Here is a 19,086-nt window from a genome sequence, read left to right on the forward strand (position 1 = left end):
AAAAGCTTGTGGTTCTGTTAATGGGTCAATACCCTCATGGTCAGAATTTCAAATTTTACACGAGCAAATTGTGGCACTAAATTCTGTTTAAGACTATTCTATTGATGTCTAGCAACTGCCTATTAATGCTGTCACTGTTGCAGAAACCCCATCATTCATTAATGTGCTACAGGAGTGATGGGGGTCGGCTTAGCTCAGTTGGCTGGACGGCTGGTTTGAGATGCAGAGCCAGACCGGCAGCATGGTTTCAATTCCCGTACTGGCTGAGGTTATTCATGAAGACCCCGTCTTCTCAACCTTTTGTTATGTTCGTGTACCGTGATAACAAATTAATCAGTGTACGACAGAACATCTCGTTCAAGACTAGTTGTTTAGTGTTGAATAAACTGTGGGTAAACTAAACTATTGCTAACCAAACTCTTAACCATGCTTCTGACAGCTTCTGTAACTCTGATCAAGACTGGTTCTGTCCAGTTCCAGTGTCCTGTAACTCTTGCATGACACCTAGTGGTCGGAGGCTAAATACATTTTTATATACACTGTTAACTGCATATCATTGGCTGGTTTAGCACACTGGGCTAAATCGCTGGCTTTTAAAGCAGACCAAGGCAGGCCAGCAGCACGGTTCAATTCCCGGACCAGCCTCCCCGAACAGGTGCTGGAATATGGCGACTAGGGGCTTTTCACAGTAACTTCATTTGAAGCCTACTTGTGACAATAAGCAATTTATTTCATTTCATTTCATTACATCCCCTTTCCTTGAGATTTTAAAAACATACTACACATCATTTCTGTAAACAATACACATGATGCACAGATTTCAGCCGCTCTGGTTTCTTTATCTTCCTTGTCAATCTTCTCAACCTTAGTATGCTTTGTGAATCAGTGTTCCTACTTTGAACATCTGTCGGTGTATCTGATAAGGTTGTGTCACTGTTTTGAACGTTGTTCTGGACATTCAAGTCTGACCCTTCCAATGTTTGTGTTCATTCAGGTTGATAGAAGTCGTCACTATTACCATTGTCTTGCTGTTCTTGAGCAGGTTCTTATGCTTTCAATAGTGCCTGATAATTTCTTCCCAAAATCTGTCCTTGTTCTGTCATCACCGAGTATGATCATGGACCTGCCTCTTGTAGTACAGTAGCTTTTCTAGACCATCCATCAGGATCCTCAATCCTTACAACATCGCTTGGTAACAAAGGTATAAGACTCCTGGTTGTTCTATCATAGTATGCTTTCTTTTTTGCTTCTGAGATTCCAGCTTACATCTTAACTTTTTGTTTTGCCTTGTCATTATATGGAATGGCAATGTGGTACGTAGCTTGCGATTCATCAGTAACTCTGCAGGTGACAAACCACAGCTTAAAGGTGAAGTTCTATTACTCAGTAGAGCTAGATATGGATCAGTTTTGCTGTCCAAAGCCTTTTTTAATAGCTGCTTTATTATTTGAACTCCGTTCTCCGCTTTATCATTCGATTGTGGGTCAAATGGACTCAAAGTAATGTGTTCAGTATCATCTCAAACTCTGACCATTCTTTGCAATTAAAACACGGACCATCATCACTCACCACAGTTTTCGGTATGCCATATCTTGCAAACGTCGATTTTGTATGCCATATCACACAACTTGCCTAGGAGCTTGACAGCAGGGCTATTTCTGGAAAATTCGAATAATAATCAATAACGATCAGATACACCTTGCCATTGAAGGAGAATAAATCCATTCCAACTTTTTGCCACGGAGCTGATGGTATTTCAGCTATGTTCATTGGTTCTTTCGCTTGCTGGTGCTGATACTTTTGACACATTTCACATTTCACTATCATGTCTTGTATATCCTTGTTTATACCAGGCCGATACACAGTATCTCTTGCTCTCTGTTTGCATTTCTCAATCCCGAGGTGACCCTCATGAATTTGTTTTAGCAAATAGCTGCGTAGAGACTGCAAAATCACAATTCTTTCTTGCCTTAATAGTAGCTCATTCACTACACTTAGTTCAGATCTGATTTCATTATATTTTGTGCATGAACCTTTAGTCCAACCATTGTTAAGGTTTTGTATTGCCATCCGCAACACCTCATCTTTTGCTGTCTCTTCGACAATTTGTTTCGGCTTTGTGTCTGATACTGGCAGTGCACCAGTGATCATGTCTATGCGAGCCGATACATCTTCTCCAGTAGAGCTGACATCGTGTGCTGTTGGAGCTCTAGACAACGCACCTGCTACCACTATATGTTTTCCAGGTGTGTATATCAACTCAAAGTCGTATCTTTGAAGCTTCATTATGAGACTCTGTATTTGTGGAGACATTTGGTGAGATTCTTTTGAATGATTGCAACCTGTGATCGATATAATTTTTCCAAGCCAACTACCAGTCCTTGGCATTCTTTTCCAATCTGTGCATATCTGCACTCAGACTCCGTCATTGACTGTGAAGCATATGCCACAGGTTTTCAATTATTTCCATCTTCTTGTTGCAGCAATACTGCATCTATACCATCTTTTGATCCACGAGTAAATATTTTGGTGTTCCTTGTTGGATCAAAAAAAGCCAGCACAGGCGAGGTTGTAAGTGCTTTCTTTAGCTGGAGACAATCCTGCTCATGCTGCTCTGCCCAAGTAAATTCATTCACTTTCCGTAGGATGTCTCTGAGACACACTGTTTTGGCTGGGAGAGTGGGAATGAAATGAAATGAAATGAAATGAAAATCGCTTATTTCAACTTCCCTATGAAGTTGATCATGCCCATTATTCGTAGTACTCCTATTTTATCCATGGATCAGGGCATGTTTAGTATGGCATTAATTTTCATTTCACCTGACTCTATTCCGTGAATGGAAAGCTTGTCGCCCAGGAATGTAATCTCCTGTACTCCAAACTGGCATTTGGCCTTATTTAGCCTCAGCCCATTCCGCCTGATGCTTTGTGAGACCTTGACCAGTCTGTCATTGTGGTGGAACCCAATACGATAATATCGTCTACATAGACTCGGACCCCCTCAATACCCTCAATGATATGTTCCATAGCTCTGTGGAATATCTCAGATGCAGATATAATACCAAAGGGCATGCAAAGAAAGCAATATCTGCCAAAAGGAGTATTGAATGTGCATAACTTGGTACTTTTTTCATCAAGCTTGAGCTGCCAGAATCCCTGCGATGCATCGAGTTTGGTAAAATACTTCGCACCAGACATCTCGCTTGTGATCTCTTCCCTCTTTGGAGTTTGATAATGCTCCCTTTTAATGTTTGCGTTCAAATCCTTGGGATCCATACAAATCCTGAGATCGTTCTTTTTCTTTTTCACACAGACCATTGAGTTGACCCAATCTGTCGGTGCTTATATTTTCCTTATGATTCCAAGTTGTGTCATCCTGTCTAACTCTGCCTTGAGACGGTCACACAATGGTGTTAGAATTTTTCGAGGAGCTTGTACCACCAGTTGAGCACCCTCCCTTAATTGTATTTTATATGTGAAAGGCAGGATACCAAAGCCCTTGAATATTTCCGGAAAGACCTGTACAATGGACTTCACTGAGCCACTGTGTGTACAAAGAACAACAAAGAACAAAGAAATGTACAGCACAGGAACAGGCCCTTCGGCCCTCCAAGCCCGTGCCGACCATACTGCCCGACTAAACTACAATCTACTACACTTCCTGGGTCCGTATCCCTCTATTCCCATCCTATTCATGTATTTATCAAGATGCCCCTTAAATGTCACTATCGTCCCTGCTTCCACCACCTCCTCCGGTAGCGAGTTCCAGGCACCCACTACCCTCTGCGTAAAAAACTTGCCTCGTACATCTACTCTAAACCTTGCCCCTCTCACCTTAAACCTATGCCCCCTAGTAATTGACCCCTCTACCCTGGGGAAAAGCCTCTGACTATCCACTCTGTCTATGCCCCTCATAATTTTGTAGACCTCTATCAGGTCTCCCCTCAACCTCCTTTGTTCCAGTGAGAACAAACCGAGTTCATTCAACCGCTCCTCATAGCTAATGCCCTCCATACCAGGCAACATTCTGGTAAATCTCTTCTGCACCCTCTCTAAAGCCTCCACATCCTTCTGGTAGTGTGGCGACCAGAATTGAACACTATACTCCAAGTGTGGCCTAACTAAGGTTCTATACAGCTGCAACATGACTTGCCAATTCTTATACTCAATGCCCCGGCCAATGAAGGCAAGCATGCCGTATGCCTTCTTGACTACCTTCTCCACCTGTGTTGCCCCTTTCAGTGACCTGTGGACCTGTACTCCTAGATCTCTTTGACTTTCAATACTCTTGAGGGTTCTACCATTCACTGTATATTCCCTACCTGCATTAGACCTTCCAAAATGCATTACTCAGTGCACAGTCAGTGCTATAGACTCCTCACACCAATTCCAGTGCCTCACACGCTTCATCACCCAATAATGATTCATGACCTTCAGCAACAATTGAGAACTTCAGCTTGTGCACTTTGTTTTTCACTTGCGCATCTAATTCGCACATACCCAAAGTGTCAATCTTTTTACCATTGTAGTCTTTAAGTAAGACCGGCTTATTCTGAATTCTCGGTTTTAGCTGCATGGTCTTAATATCACTTATACTGATTAGGTTTGCCTTCACACCAGTATCTAATTTAACAGTAATTAGCGATTGACTGGTAATCAAAGGTACACTCCATTTGTCCCTTGTTACCGCTGCAATATCATTTTCAGCACTGCTTATACTTGTGGGTGGCACTTTATTTGGTATGGCTTCATTTGCTGTGCCTTCATCCAACACCAGGCCAACAAAATATGTGTCACTTAATATAGTGTCATCGATCACGTTGATCGACAGCCCTACATTAATTTTCTTATTTGAGAAACAGTGTTTCTCGAAGTGATTATTCCCTTTGCACTTTGTGCATATTTTGCCAAAAACTGGACATTGCCTTGGTAGGTGCTTATTGTTTACATGCAATGGCTGTATGCTTAGAATGGCTGCTGAGACCACGTTTCTTTTCTACGTGCCCCACAACACCAATGGCAGCTGCATCGCTTGCAATATACACGCCAAAACTTCTTACATTAAACAAATTAACATGTTATGCAGCTAGTTCACTAGCATGGCAAATTTTTATGGCATCTTATAATTGGAGCTCATTTTCTCGTAAAAGACGCTCATGCACCTTAGTATCATGCAATCCAAAATGAATTTGATCTCTAATCATAGAGGATTTCAGAGTCGCGAAGTTGCACATCTGCACTTTCATCTTAAGGTCAGTAAGAAAACTATCGAATGATTCGCCAGTCTTTTGCATGCGCATTCGGAAAATGAACCTTTCATATGTTTACCTTTTTCTTAGGTGTACAAGGCTCGTCAAATCTTTTGATCACAGCATCAAATTTCTTACGGTCTTCCTCTTGCTCATATGCAAATATATTATATATTTCAATTGCCTGCGGGCCTGCTACCATGAGCAATAATGCAATTTTTCTCTTGCCCGACTGTGACTGCGTGAAGTGCTGCTTAAACGCGTGACAATTTCCATCCACATTACCAGTAAGTTAAAGTTCTGGAGTTTTCAGACTCTCTATTTAAAGAACCACGTTTTTCTTGTAGCACTGTTTCTTCTTTGTTTGTTGACTGTGCCGTTCAAATCACTCCTGCTACCATGTTATGTTCATGTACTATGATAATAAATGAATCAGTGTACGGCAGAACATCAAGTTCAAGACTAGTTATTTAATGTTGAATAAACTGTGGGTAAACTAAACTATTGCTAACCAAACTGTGGATCTTTTAACCGTGCTTCTTACAGCTTCTGTAACTCTGATCAAGACTGGTTCTGTCCGGTTCCAGTGTTCTGTCCTGTTCATTATCGACATGTTCTGTTGCATGACACCTAGTGGTCGGAGGCTATATGCACTTTTATATACACTGTTACTGCATATCATTACACCTTTGTCCCGCCTTCTCAACCTCACCCCTCACCTGACATGACCCTCAGGTTAAATCACCACCAGTTAGCTCTCCCCCTCAAAGGGGAAAGCAGACTATGGTCATCTGGGACTACGGTGACTACTTTTACAGGAGTGACAGAATGCTGTATCTTCTAGTTTGTAGTTTTGTCTACACTGTGTGGCTGATTCTTTAAATGTTCCCGGGGTAACAAGGATTGGGAAATAAATACTGATGAGTTTTTCTACAATGTGTTACTCATATTTCAAGAACAACTGAAACATTTCATTTAAGTGTATAATCTTGAGTGAAGCACACTTGCGCCCAAACAGAGGCAAGTTCAGTGAAGCTAATTGACCGGGAAAAGTTATGAGGGATAACTGAAGAAAATATTTGACACAGGTCAAAATTCACATAATTAGCAGCAGAACACATTGATGTAACTCATGCCTGAATCAGGTATGTAGGACCTGTGGCACTCCAGATCGATTGCCCAGCCGATCTGACTCACTCATGGATGGGCAGATCTGTGACTGTTTGCCTCATTGTGGGGGCACTTTCGTCACACTGCTCAAGAGAAAAGGCTCACCAACACTTTCTCAGGGCTTCAAGGCTGAGCTATTGCTGAGGAGCTCAGACTGCACACATCAGAAACCTGGAGACAGTATGGCTGGGATTTCCCACTACGCCTGTTTGACAGATGACGCTCTCCGCCAGTAATGTGCATCAGTAAAAATGGGCTTATTGAGATGCCAGTGATTCAGGTGAATGTTAAAGATTTCAAGGCACTATTTACTGTTCTGACCAACATTTCACCATTATGTTAAACTACATAAAAACAGATTAATTGGCTATTTATTTGGCAGTTATTTATGGGACATTACTGGTGCACAATCGTTTATAGAAGTGATTGCATTTTAAATCTAATTCATATTCCAATATAAAAAGGTGTTTTTTATTAATCTTCTTGGGCAACTCATGACTGCTACATATATTTGGAAATCAATTTGGCATAGATTGTGGAATGAGTGATACAGCAAGTTAGGAATTTTTTATTTCACCCTGGGGACCTGGATTTGAATCCGGCACTGTCTGATAGGATATAAGTTGCTCTGTATGCGAAGATCCGAGTTGAAATAAGCTTCAGCATTAACAATCTAGTTCCTTATGGGAATAAATTCAGTGCATTAAAGTTGCTCACAAACCAGCTCCAACTGACGCTAACTTGGCCGTATCACTCAGAGAGCAGACAAGACTGGTGTAGAAACAGAAATGAACATATTTAACTTGCGTTTAAGCATTGTGTTTTGTTGCTGATATCAAGGCACCCTGGAATCCATATTCCCATCACAGCTAACCCCACCACACGGACCGCAGCAGTTTAAGAAGGCAACGAGCCACCAATTTATGGAGTTAAGATACAGATCAGCTATGATCGAATTGTATGGCAGAGTGGGCTCCAGGGGCTGAATGGCCTATTCCTGCTCTGATGTTTGATGGTTCACAAAGTGGAAGTGCCACTGCATGAATTGTGTGGGAGGCAGGTTTACCCTGCTTGGTACTCCAGGGTATCTTTCCACAAGCTGGTCGTGCACCATTGCTGGCAGGAGCTGATAGCTGGGCTCAACATTGTACTTAGATGCCAGACCCGAAGGTGGCATAGTGGTTAACACTGCTGCTTCACAGCGTCAGGGCTCCGGGTTCAGTTCCGGCCTTGAGTGATTGTCTGTGTGGAGTTTGCATGTCCTCCCCATGGCGTGGGTTCCCTCCATGTGTTCCAGTTGCCTCCCGCAGTCCAAAGGTGTGCAGGTTTGGTGGATTGGCCATGATCAATGCGTGAGGTTATGGGGATATGGTGTATGAGTGGCCTCGGTAAAGTGCACTTTTGGAGGGTTGTTGGGCTGAATGGCCTCCTTTTGCACTGCAGCAATTCTACGGATTTGATGGAAAGTGGATGTGAGAAAAGTTGACATATATAAGGAATCTGGTATATTAAGCATACGCTGTGTGATAGTGCTCTAGATTGCATGGTAAAAAACATTACCTGTCATCATTAACTGTTCATCATGATAAGCTCTCATGCTCTTGCACTGTACTTTCCATTGTATTTCCTGAATACCCCACTCCAACAGCGCACACCAATTTACAAGGTGCTTACACTTTAAAGTCTTGTCTCAAGAACTTAAGAAGTAACAGCAGCAGTAAATCATTTGGCCCTTCCAACCTGCTGTACCACATGATCATGGTTAAACTGCCTTAATTCCATTTACTAGCCCACTCCCGACATCCATTGACAAAAATCTGTCTGCAGTTCATGCGTTACTGTATGAAAATAGGACATTAAACTAGATCCAAGTTGGTGTTCACCACCCAAGGCATGCAAATAATTTTCATCACATTTACCCATATTTTTGTCTATATCCCATCAAATCCTTTCCTTTTCACCTAATTACCCAATTTAATCCAGAGTGAATGTTGGGATAGTGTTCTGCCTCAACTCTGAGTCCTGCAATTCAATTCCACAACTTCACAACTCTCTGGAGTTTAAATTTGTCTTGACATTAGCAAATGGTCAGCCTATTCAGGTTACTGAGTTGGATGATCAGCCCCGATATAATTCCACAACTTCACATATAATGGCGGAGTAGGATCGAAGGGCCGAATGGTTTACTCCTGCTCCTATTTTCTATGTTTCCATGTTTCTATGCCTTGTTTTAAAGTCACATAAAGAAAAAAAGTCAGGTGGAGCTAGTGGCCATTTTGAGTTGCTACCCAAGGTGGTTTTATACCCCACGACCCATGGAAACAATCTGCACCCATCTACCCTGTCTTGGCCTCTCGCACTTTTCCATTGTATCACCTTGTATTCTGTGTTGTTCCAGTGAAACAATGCCCATTTCACAAGTCTTTCTTTGCGCTTGACCTTTCTTATACCAGTTAGCTGATATGGCAATGCTGGATAGGAATGAATTGAAGGCGCACATATTTACGTTCCTGGTGACTTTGCCAACTGTGCCATCTTGAGGTATTCTCACTTCAGATGGCAAAGTTCTGCAAATGGTTCCTTGCTGACCTGCATGAGCTGAGGCACTTTTCATGGAGGGAAGGAGTGCCAGAGCCTCCATGTATGCTTTGGTATCTGGAAGACAACTCCTTTGTCTTTGTATATTCCAAGGCTGTTCTCAAGATGTGAGCGATATTGGGCTAGATATTATGTTTTTCGGTGGAGTGGGGATGCAGAATGTAAAGTGGGTGGGTCCGCTTGCTCCTGACCCACAATTTCAGATCATCAAATTAAATGTCAGATGGCCAATTAGCGGCTGTTAGGCAAGAAGTAGTCCAATTAGTGATGCAAAGGGGGCTCCGTGCCCAATCAGGCACCTAGGCTAGGATGTCATGCAGCTAGGGGCTATGCCGTGAACAGGAAGTCGGCCACACAACAAATTTAAAGGCTCCCTTCCCTCTGAATCTGCCTTTATTTCTTATTACAGACTCAAAAATGTTAACAAATGACTTGACAAAATAATCATTTGAGTATTGCTGAAAAAAATGACATGGCAAAGCTTTTTTATTTTGTACTCATGAGGACATTTCACAAGAATACAAATATAAAGGGAAAACAACAATTTACACTGTAGGAGGAGAGTGGTAATTGGTTGGCAAGACAGAAAGGACATGTGTACACATTGGGCCTGTTTCAGTTCAACCAAATAAGTGACAGCCATTCGCTGAGTCATTCCTCAGGGCAATGCCTTGACTAATCAGAGTCAAGCTACCTGGTTTAAATTCCAAACAATGCTTGGCAGCTAACTGGCGGTCACCATTATCTGGTGCATCCTCCATGGCAACACCTCTAAATCCGGGTCACTTGCCAACCAATCAGCGCTCTCATCTCATACAGTATAAATGATTATTTTCCCCTTATACTGGTATTCTGTGGAGTGTGCTAATGAGTGCAAGATGAAAAGCTTCAATATGTCCCATTTTCCTGCAATACCTGCATTCAGAAAATTGCAGATGCTGTCACTTTCACCAGCAGAATCTTATCATAGAATTTACAATGCAGAAGGAGGCCATTCGGCCCATCGAGTCTGCACCAGCTCTTGGAAAGAGCACCCTACCCAAGGTCAACACCTCCACCCTATCCCCATAACCCAGTAACCCCACCCAGCACTAAGGGCAATTTTGGACACTAAGGGCAATTTATCATGGCCAATCCACCTAACCTGCACACCTTTGGGCTGTGGGAGGAAACCGGAGCACCCGGAGGAAACCCACGCACACACGGGGAGGATGTGCAGACTCCGCACAGACAGTGACCCAAGCCGGAATCGAACCTGGGACCCTGGAGCTGTGAAGCAATTGTGCTATCCACAAGGCTACCGTGCTGTTGTAGCTCTGTCTCCTGCCTTTGTGTCTCTTCACCATACCCACCATATAGGACTCCCAAATCTTTTCCCATGCAAGACCCGAATAATGCAGAAAAATGTCAATCGGCAATTTAGGAATGATAGGTAGGCTTCTGATTCACATCCGTCCTATCTGAGGCTGGCGTGACGATGTTGTATTGTCAGCCTGATGTTAATAAGCAATATTTTACATTCAAGTGGTAGTGGTGGGAGGCATTGGGGTGGGGCATTGGGATGGGGAAGGGGGGGGGGGGGGGGGGAGGTGCTGCAGCCTGCCAAAATTGTGGCCGTAAAATCCAGCCAATTGTCCAGGCTGAATTTGCTGCCTTTCTCTAGTTGCCCTGATACACTCTATAATGATATTCAGTCAGCCATTTAACCCCTGAATCCAACTTGAGATGGGAATCAAGAGGATAATAAGGCTTCCTGACTGTGACAGCATAAAGCCAGAAGATTATATTTCCCAGGCCTAATTGGCATGCCCCTGGTCAGTTTCCCATCTGACACTGATAGGAAGAGACATTAGAATGATGGGTATGATCATAATGTTGGTGACAGGAGACTAAGACACTGTTATAGGCTGTTGGCTATCATTCAGTAGGTCTTCATGGAATCTACATAGTCTCAAGAATGTTAACTGTATGCATTTATTAACCACAAGAACTATGTACATATAATGTGGAGATGCCGGCGTTGGACTGGGGTGAGCACAGTACGAAGTCTTACAACACCAGGTTAAAGTCCAACAGGTTTGTTTCGATGTCACTAGCTTTCGGAGCGCTGCTCCTTCCTCAGGTGAATGAAGAAGTATGTTCCAGAAACATATATATAGACAGATTCAAAGATGCCAAACAATGCTTGGAATGCGAGCATTAGCAGGTGATTAAATCTTTACAGATCCAGAGGTGGGGTAACCCCAGGTTAAAGAGGTGTAAATTGTACCAAGCCAGGACAGTTGGTAGGATTTCACAGGCCAGATGGTGGGGGATGAATGTAATGCGACATGAATCCCAGGTCCCGGTTGAGGCCGCACTCATGTGAGCGGAACTTGGCTATAAGCTTCTGCTCGGCAATTCTGCGTTGTCGCGGGTCCTGAAGGCCGCCTTGGAGAACGCTGGGATTCATGTTGCATTACATTCATCCCCCATGTCTACCCGAGAAGTCCTGTTAACCATTAACTTATGGTCCCTGGACAATTAGACCATCTTATCAGTTTGAGGACTGCGACTGCCGGTGCTGCCCAATTGGCAAAAACGCACGAGCTTGATGCTCCCAAGTCCTTCGAGCCTCCTAAGTTCGGTCTCAGCTTTCACAAGCAATGCATAAAGAACCGGGCAAGCTCTGAAATATTTCCGCTGCGCACCTGAGTCGGCCTGAATCCGTGCCATGGCCTATTTTATTTTCCCCAGTCCGGGCTGAGAAACTCAGCGTATTTTCCCAGTACATCGTACAGGCCCCCAGATCCCTCCGGAAAATCTGCTGGCAGTCTAGATGTAGGCGGCTCAACCAATCATGGCCTAACAATCTGCGGCGATGTCCTTTGACAATACTGAGCGAGAAACGCACTGACTGGGGCCCATAAACCACCGGGGCCATGGTGTTTTCCTGTATAAGTTGCTAATTTAGTGTCAGTGGCCCACAGATCTAACTCCTGCACCCCCACTTGATCCTATTGACGGTCTGCTTTCCTACCACAGAAACCACAGCTCTCATGTGTAACTCCATATCCAATAGACGTCCATTAACCTGCAGTTATCTTAATGGGGCCATACGGGGCGCCACTACACAATTCAGTTGTATTCGCTCCTCCTCTTCGAGTTCATCCGCGTGGAGGGTGCGAGCCCGAGGCTGGCGCCTGCCTTGACCAGGGCGGCGGGCATTCTGGCTGACCTGCAGCTTGCATTCATAGAACATAGAACATACAGTGCAGAAGGAGGCCATTCGGCCCATTGAGTCTGTACCGACCCACTTAAGCCCTCACTTCCGCCCTATCCCCGTAACCCAAAAACCCCTCCTAACCTTTTTGGTCACTAAGGGCAATTTATCATGGCCAATCCACTTAACCTGCACGTCCTTCCGGGCCCTACAGGGCAGGGTATCAGTCTTGGAGGAGGAAGGGGCACCCGCCGGGCGGGGCTGCATCCCAGGGCATTTACTTCCATCCCTTGGATCTCCTGCACCCCTTGCTCAGCGCTTTCTTGGGAGAGGGGAACTTGCATGCCTGCTGCAGTTCGGCTAGAAATTTGTTTTGCGATGCCACATTATTCACACCGTAGACCAAACGGTCGCGTAGTATTTATGACAGGGAAGTGCCATATTCACAAAATTCGGTTGCCTTGCATAATCAGGACAAAAACAGATTTCTCAGGGGCCCTTTCTCTGCACAATTACCGGTGGGGTAGGATTGAAGTGATGCCCCAGCAGTGTCACCAACTGTTCGAAGATGTTACTGTCTGGAGCTGCAGGATATGTGAGGCTTTGTATCACACCGTATGTAGGTGCGCCACAAGCAGTCGACAAAATTACCCTCGGGTGCTCATTCTCTGTGATATTGTTCGCCCGGAAAAAGAAACGCATGCGTTCTGCGTACTGTGTCCAATTCGATTTTTCTGATAGAGTTTGAAAAAGGCAATTTCTGACCACTGAACAATTTAAACGGTTTTCAGAATTTTCTTATTCCGCAATTTAAAAGTTTTAGCTCATCGCTATTAGATCTGAGAGGTCTTTCCACTGCCTCCAGCTCCGTTGCTCTTTCCCCAATAGTCCTGTAAAATTTCCCTTTTTCCTTTTTGTAGTATATTCTTTTGAGTTTGTTTGGAAAGTGGATCAGGTATTAGAAGCTCCTCTCATTGGGATTGTATAAGATAGATTGCGCATGGCCTGTGGAAAGATGGATGCAATTTCTTTTCCAGCTCATGGGGTTTTTGGCATCTTAAGGCTGCCCCTGAGATGACTCAGCCATTTAGTTAGTTGCTTGCAATACAAGCTCAGTTCTCACGTTTGGATCATTTTAATCAGAATGTGAAACTCTGTCAGTTTTATATTCTCAAACTGAACTGGAGTCTGTTGGCTATGGCAAGCTTACAAATGTACAAGACACAAGGCACCAATCGCTCAGAAGGGATTTGGTAAACACACATTGTGCGTTTAATTATTAAGACTCGGCACAAGAACAGTTAGACAAAGCTACAAAGCTAGATGATGTCAGAGCTGTGTGTGTGTGCTCTGCTCAAAGCACAAGTGAAAGTAAGACTGGAACACATGGAATACTTCCCTTCTAGTGATGTCATGCTGATATCCCTTAAAGGCAAATTACAACAGAATGCACAGGCTGAAGGTCCTCAAGGGGACTTTCTGCATCTTAAACGTTGCTACTGCACAAATCAAGCATCACTGTGATTTTGTAGAATTCAACAACATTTACCTAATCACCAATGACTATTTGCAAAAGCGAAATAAAGGCAATAATAATTCAGATTTTTCTGGCAATCCACCAAAGCCACGTAATTTAGAAGCAACATTGTGTCCAATTCTATCCAATGCAAGATTAAAAAAAGATGCATGTAAATCTCTTGTCAGTTCTGGAGGCAATCCCGCCTCTTCTAAAATCTGGCTGTGACTCAAAGAAATGGAGACAGGTTTGGATGCGAGCGAAGAGATTTTCATCCCTGTAAAATATAAATTTGCAGACTCCTTGAAGCCAAATCCGTAGCCAACTTGGAGATTATGCAGTACATGTAATTTATTGTGTATTTTCCTAGCAGATAGCATAGAAAAATGGTCATGACCCCACTAATAATTTATTGAATGAGCCTTACAATAGTTTGAGGGAAATGAAAACACATTTATTTATCGGACTGAAACAGAGGATCTTGTAATTTTAAACAAACCTTGGCATTCTCCTCTCACCCTCGTCCAATAATCATGAGATAACCATTTAACTGCTTAGCCTGAGGTAAACGTTTGTTTTTGTTTCTTGCTGTGAGGATTTACTCTGCACAGATTGACAGCACATACCATCTTGGATCAGTTTGGGTTCAATAGACAAGAGGGAGTCCAGCTGATTCATAAGACTGAAGATAAATGTGAGGAAGACCTAATGGCCTGTTTTAGCCGAACCTCACAGTGATGTTCGCACCATCCCCCATTAGAGGAACATTCCTTATTTTATTTTATCCACTCATTTTATGTGATATAGGTTGGTGAGGAGGCCGATGATAGGCTGTGTATGGATATGTTTTAGGAGTTCATTGAAGATGAAGAGTGGACAGTAATCAGAAGAGTATTAGAGTAATTGTATGTGGCAGCAACAACAACTTGCAATGATATAGCGTCTTTAACATAGGAAAATGTCCCAAGGTGTTTTGTAAGTACCATCAAATGGACGGCACAGTAGCACAGTGGTTAGCACTGTTGTTTCACAGCGCCAGGGTCCCAGGTTCAATTCCCAGCTTGGGTCACTGTCTATGCAGAGTCGGCATGTTCTCCTCGTGTCTGTCTGTGTTCCTCCGGGTGCTCCGGTTTCCTCCCACAAGCCCCGAAAGACGTGTTGTTCAGTGAATTGGACATTCTGAATTCTCCCTCTGTGTATCTGAACAGGCGCTGGAATGTGGTGACTAGGGGCTTTCCACAGTAACCTCATTGCAGTGTTAATGTAAGCCTACTTGTGACAATAAAGAATTATTATATTGTTATTGTGAAATTTGATACAGAACCACTTAAAGAGCTATTAACATAGAAACATAGAAAATAGAAGCAGGAGGCCATTTGACCTTTCGAGCCCGCTCCGCCATTCATTATGACCATGGCTGATGATCAAGTTCAATATCCTGATCCCGCCTTCCTCCCATATCCCTTGATCCGTTTAGCCCCAATTTCTGCTTGAAATTACACAACGTTTTGGTGTCAACTACTTTCTGTGGTAGCAGATTCCACAGATTCACCATTCTCTGGGTGAAGAAATGTCTCCTCGTCTCAGTCCTAAAAGGTTTACCCTCTGTCCTCAAACTATGACCACTAGTTCTGGACTCCCCCACCATTGGGAACATTCTTTCTGAATCGACCCTGTCTAATCCTGTTAGAATTTTGTAAGTTTCTATGAGATTTCCTCTCACTCGTCTAAACTCCAATGAATATAATCCGAACCGACTTAGTTTATCCTCATATGACAGTCCCGCCATCCCAAGAATCAGCCTGGTAAACCTTCGCTGCACTCCCTCCACAGCAAGAACATCCTTCCTCAGATAAGGACACCAAAACTGCACATCTACTCCAGGTGTAGCCTCACCAATGCCCCATACAATTGCAGTAAAACATTCCTATTCCTATACTCCAATCCTCTTGCTATGAAGGCCAACATACCATTTGCCTTCTTTACTGCCCGCTGCACCTGCGCGTGCGCTTCCAGCGACTGATGCATGAGGACACCAAGGTCTCGCTGAGTATCCACCTCTCTCAATTTACACCCATTGTGACGTAGTGACCAAATTCTTCATAACCGAAGCAAATTTCAAGGAGAATCTTAAACGAGGAGAGAAAGAAATAGAGAGGCAGAGATGTTTAGAGAGAGAATTCATCCTTCTAAAGACGCAGTGCAGCAGTTCAGAAAGACTGCAGCGGTTCAAGAAGATGACGCATCACCACCTTCTCATGGGTAATTAGGGATGGGCAATGAAGGCTGGCCTAGCCACTGATGTCCACACCCCATGAAAGAATAAAAATCCCAATGCCAAAAAGCTGTAGACCAGATCAATACCTTGCACCTGCATGAATGACGAAAGATATACATGGATGCAAAGCTGCTGTCGGAAACGACATGCCTGTTGCACTGGAGAGCATTCCGACCAGGAAGAATGTGGGCTGACTAAAGGGAGGGAGGACATTTACTGCACCCTGCACCCTTGGGACCCAATGCAAGCATTATGCTTTCACCTAGTGATACCTCCATTCTCCACTGATAGTGCCGATACCATCAGCATTTGCAAACCTGGCATCCAGCTTGCTTGGTTGACCTATGGAGATTAGAATGGCCGAATTGGAAATATATCACCGTTCCTTCACTGTCACTGGGTCAAAATCTCTGAGCTCTCTCCCTAACAGAACTATGGGTGTACCTACGCCACATGGACTGCAGAGGCTCAAGAGGACAACCTGCCACCACCTACCCATGGGCAATTAGGGTTGAGCAATAAATCTTGGTCTAGCTAGCAACACCCACAACCAACCACCACCCCACCTCCACCCGGATTAAGTCCACCACCAGAAGGTTGGCGGACAGCCTTCCCACTCCGTCTCCAATTGAGACCCTTAAGTGAAGTTGCCATTTAGTTACAGGTGCCGGCTGACTAGTCTCAAGAAGCAGCGGTAATTTCAGAGTATAATGGTCTGTTTGTAGCAACTCGAGCCGATTTTGTGCTGGCTGCGAGTCCTGCTGCCCCGGCCTCTCCTTGAGGAAACGGGACTGGATTTGCCTGGCTACGTGTAGTTGGCTAGTACTTTCCCTTCACTGACAGGAAATGTTGCGAGATAAAGCCTCACTAAAGAAGGGCTGGACTGTTGAGGCTGGGGGAAGGAGAGATAAGAAAGAGGGGGGAAAAAATGAGTGGGAAAATAATCTCTCTTTCCTAATTGCTCATTAGGAGCTGTCCCTTTGTACTTTCCCTTTGGTCTCCCCTTTCATTCCGCGTGCACTAGACATTGCCATTGTATTTGAGACAGCACAGCAGCAGGAAGGACATAAAAGAATCAATTTATTTAATTTAGAAGCCAATGAAAGCAGTTGGAATTCCTTCTTTGGTTTATTTTGACCATGGAGAACAAACATAACGGATGTACAGGATCCGGTCTACACCTGGGAAGAGGTGGTTTAGGCCGCTGATTACTTTCGACAGACCTAACTTCTCATCAACACTCGATAGACGTATTTTAAAGAGTTTCAGGAGGGGGGAGAGCAGCACTAATGAGTTTGTTTACCACATAACCACCCATTGTCCTCATTCACATTCACATGCCACACTCATTAAATGGCATTCTCTCCTTGCTGCTTGCCTTAATGTTTCATGACGGATTTTTAAAAAAAATTACCTCACCACAACCTCAACACGGCGGTGTTCCTGCCTCTCATCTGCCTTCGTCAAATGCAAAAGGGTTCAAGTCCGGCTAGTGATGGAGTCTGATTAAACTAATTACACTGATTGGCTTGTTCAATCCAATGCTCACATTTAATTGGCCCCGTTAAAGTAGAATGGTGTAATCCTCAGCAAGCAATGTGAGAACCTGGAGACCCGCATCAGTCTGGTGACACCGCTTAAGAAACCGGCCTTGTTTTTTCCCCCCAGCTAAACAGACAAAATTTAATAGATGCCAATCTGCACTATGGGGCTGAGTCCATTATTGAACTCAATGTACTTGAAGGAGCTTGAGGCATTAATTAAAACTACTGACAGTAAAATTCTTTCAGTGCCAGACATAAGGTCCCCCCTCTTCATCTGACCTGAGTTGTGAGCCTTCCATATTATTGTCTAGAAGCACATTTCCATCAAGTGTTGCTAGGTGATAGGGCCTCAATAATTCACTGGAAATGATTACTGTTTGTTATAGGTGCAACGATTCTTTTTGTCCTCTTTGAGAGTGGAGATTTCATTGGAAGAGTGGGGGAGGGGGTGGGAGAGGGGGTGGGAGAGGATGCTGTACTTCTAACTTGACCTTTTTACCATTCAGAAAACATTTACTCGGACTTCCAGCATTCCATATCACTGCCACTAAATATTTCTTGCCAAGACGCCCCATTGTTTGCAGTCAAGTTTACTTTAGCCCCACAGAGAGATGTGCACTCAAAGAATCTTACACATAGAAGGAGGCCATTCAGCCCATTGTACCTATGCTGATTCTTTGAAAGAGCTATCCAATTAGTCCCACTCTCCTTTTCTTTCCCCATAGCCTTACAGTTTTCCCCCCTTCAAGTATTTATTCAATTCCCTTTCAAAAGTAAGCATTGAGTCCCCTTCCCCCATCCTTTCAAGCAGCAGAATCCAGTCCACAATCATAGAATCATAGAATCCCTACTCTGCAGAAGGAGGCCATTCAACCCATTGAGAACACCCTACTGGGGTACACTCCCCCCGCCCATCCCCTGAACCCCACCCACCCTTTGGACACTAAGGGGCAATTTAGCATAGTCAATCCACCTAACCTGCGTACTTTTGGACTGCGGGAGAAAACCGGAGCACCCAGAGGAAACCCACACAGGAATGAGGAGAAAGTGCAAACTCCAAGGCCCGAATCGAACCCGGGCCCCTGGCGCTGTGAGGCAGCAGTGCTGACACTGTGCCACCGTGCCGCCTCGCTGTGCAAAAGCAAATTCTCACCTCACCTCTGGTTCTTTCACCAATAACCTTAAGGCTGTCTTCTTCAGTTGCTAACCCAGTTCAAGCCCAAAGGAGTGACAGTTTTTGCCAGGATCGATGAACGGTTGGCCCAAGTCAGTTCACTAGATATTAAATGAGCTGGCTGATGTTCTAATTTATCATTACAGTCGGCAGATTTGCTTGAGGGGCTTTGTATCAATTTGGCACAGATATGCTGCTTTGCAGCCCAGTCATCCTGATTTCTTTGTGTGCCAGTGAGAATCTTGTGCATTTTCCTCACCACTATCCACAAACACTCTGAATTTGCGCCACACCCAAAGGTAGGGTGGAAGTATAAGCAAATTAATTCTGTGCCCAATGAGGTAAACAATGAGGA

The 19,086-nt window shown here is 44.0% G+C and overlaps 1 long non-coding RNA gene across 1 annotated transcript; it reads right to left on the minus strand.

Annotated features, from left to right (window-relative positions):
- Positions 1-13,466: 13,466 nt before the first annotated feature.
- Positions 13,467-17,690, minus strand: LOC140409615 (uncharacterized). The gene is made up of 2 exons (XR_011940430.1): positions 17,428-17,690; positions 13,467-14,012 (listed from the first exon to the last, which is right to left on the minus strand). It is a non-coding gene; the product is annotated as an uncharacterized lncRNA (long non-coding RNA).
- Between the last annotated feature and the right edge of the window lie 1,396 nt (positions 17,691-19,086).

This window comes from Scyliorhinus torazame, chromosome 3, assembly GCF_047496885.1.
Source record: "Scyliorhinus torazame isolate Kashiwa2021f chromosome 3, sScyTor2.1, whole genome shotgun sequence".
Taxonomy (NCBI): Eukaryota; Metazoa; Chordata; class Chondrichthyes; order Carcharhiniformes; family Scyliorhinidae; genus Scyliorhinus; species Scyliorhinus torazame.